Source organism: Triticum dicoccoides, chromosome 2B (genome assembly GCF_002162155.2).
Source record: "Triticum dicoccoides isolate Atlit2015 ecotype Zavitan chromosome 2B, WEW_v2.0, whole genome shotgun sequence".
NCBI classification, from domain to species: Eukaryota; Viridiplantae; Streptophyta; class Magnoliopsida; order Poales; family Poaceae; genus Triticum; species Triticum dicoccoides.
The window spans coordinates 40,853,958-40,856,411 of NC_041383.1; positions in this window are offsets into that span (position 1 = coordinate 40,853,958).

Sequence of the window (2,454 nt, forward strand, 5' to 3'; positions counted from 1 at the left end):
ACTGTTCATCCAGAGAGGCAGCATCCATCCGCTTCACTTAGCAGCAGTAGCGAAGGAATCGCGCGATCGGGTTCAGTTAACAGCCATCGATCGATTGCTCGGGTTCAGTAACGTGTAGCCTGCAGTGCAATCGCTCGGGTTCAGTAAGAGCCCAACGCCTCGCTCGGGTTCAGTTAGAGCCAACGCCTCGCACACACGCGCGTACATGTACAAGAGAAACATGCATCGCACGGCCCCGACCTCCCATCGTAACCGGGAACTTCCCAAAATTTTCCTCGCCCTGGCTTCTACCACGGTTTTTTCCGTCATGGACGGCCCAAAGAATGTCATGCAGCTGCGTCTCCGGCCCGCCCAGGATGAAAAGCCCATTTTCTATCATGATTTTTTGTCATAGAAGTTGGCGCCCACCACATATAGGATGATACCAGGTTTTGTCACAATTATCGTCATAGAAGTGTCTTATGTATGACAGGAAAAAATTCGTTCGGCCCAAAATGTCACGGATGTGTCTTTTTTTCTAGTGCTTCCTGCTTGATTGATCTTGATGATATGAGTATTCTAGGAGTTGATCTACCACGAGATCGTAGAGGATAAACCCTAGAAGCTAGCCTATGATTATGATTATTGTTGTTGTCCTACGGACTAAACCCTCCGGTTTATATAGACATCAAAGGGGGCTAGGGTTACACAGAGTCGGTTTTGCAGAGAAAGGAATCTACATATCCGAATCGCCAAGATTGCCTTACACGCAAAGGAGAGTCCCATACGGACACGGGACGAAGTCTTCTATCTTGTATCTTCATAGCCCAACAGTCCGGCATATGCATATAGTCCGGCTGTCCGAGGACCCCTTAATCCAGGACTCCCTCAGTAGCCCCTGAACCAGGCTTCAATGACGTTGAGTCCGACGCGCAAATTGTCTTCGGCATTGCAAGGCGGGTTCCTTCTCTGAATACTCCAAAGTAGATCTAGAACACAAGAATTGTGTCCGGCCCTGCAAAACAAATTCCGCATACCACCGTAGGGAGTATAATATTCCATGAGTCCAATCTGCTGACAATTTTTCATAGTGTGAAATCACGCCACTGTCCGGTCATTATTCAAACCGTTTCTTTGCCTGCCGATCCGTATTTCGAGGTGCGGTTTCATTAGCACGTCTTGTCGAAGAAGAGATCGTGTCCCCTTATCACGGGATTCTCATCAATACGGGCATGGGTAACCCAAACGCGCCATCTGCATGGCGTTTGGGGAATAAGCGAATTTTGGGGCAAGTGGGGAGGCACATGATTTTACTGCCTTTATAAAGGGATAAGGATTCCCTTCTTTCGCCCATGCCTTCTTCTTCCTCTGTTCATCCATTTCTCGAGCTTCAACGCCCAAGCTTTCACCTTCTCCACCAAAAAAGCATCCTGAAAATGTCCGTATCTGGAGCAGGAGGCAAGTGGATGGCCTCCTCCATCAAGAAGGAGGACATCAAGAAGCTCCGGGAGGCCGGGTACCTGGTCAAAGACATCGCTCATCAGCTTCCGGCCCAGGGGAAGATCGTCCCCACCCCGGAGCCCCATGAAAGGGTAGTGTTCCTCTCCCACTTCGGCCGCGGGCTGGGATTCCCCTCCACCCGTTCGTCCGCAGACTGATGTTCTACTATGGGCTAGAATTCCATGATTTAGCTCCCAACTCCATCCTCAACATCTCGTCATTTATTGTCATGTGCGAGGCCTTTCTCCGCATCACACCTCACTTTGGCCTATGGCTGAAGACCCTCAATGTGATGCCAAAGGTAGTGAGCAGCCAACAAGCGGAGTGCGGAGGCGCCATGGTGGACAAGATGCCCAATGTCACCTGGCCCGAAGGCTCCTTTGTGGAGACCGTAAAGGGGTGGCAATCGGGTTGGTTCTATATCACCAAGCCGCGCAACTCCAACTGAGCGGCGACCCCCGAATTCCGATCCAGCGTCCCCATGCGTCTCACCTCCTGGCAAGAGAAGGGCTTAGCCTGGGGCTCAGAGGAAGAACTGACCGGGCTCCAGACATGTGTCCAGAACATGATAAGCCAGAAGATCAAGCTTGTCAACGTGGTCCGGGTTATGCTCCTCCGCCGGATTCTTCCGTGCCAGAGACGAATTTGTAATTTGTGGGACTTCGACCCAGCCAAGCACCATACGCTGCTAGAGCTCTTCGGCATGACGCACAAAGACGTCTGGAAGGTTCTCTTTAAGGCCAGCGAGGTACCACCGCCCACGACCAAAGATCATGGGCTCAGCGCAAAACACCGTGCTAATCCGGTAAGTTTTTATGTTTGCAAGGTATACCTTTTACTGGAATATCTGCGGGAGGAACCTAAGCCTCCATGCCAATCTTTCAGGCCTAGGTAACGATAGCGGAGCAGATTAACTGTCCGGCTCCGCTACCCGAAGATCCAGAAACGCCTCTTCTGACGAAGATGCTGTTTCCG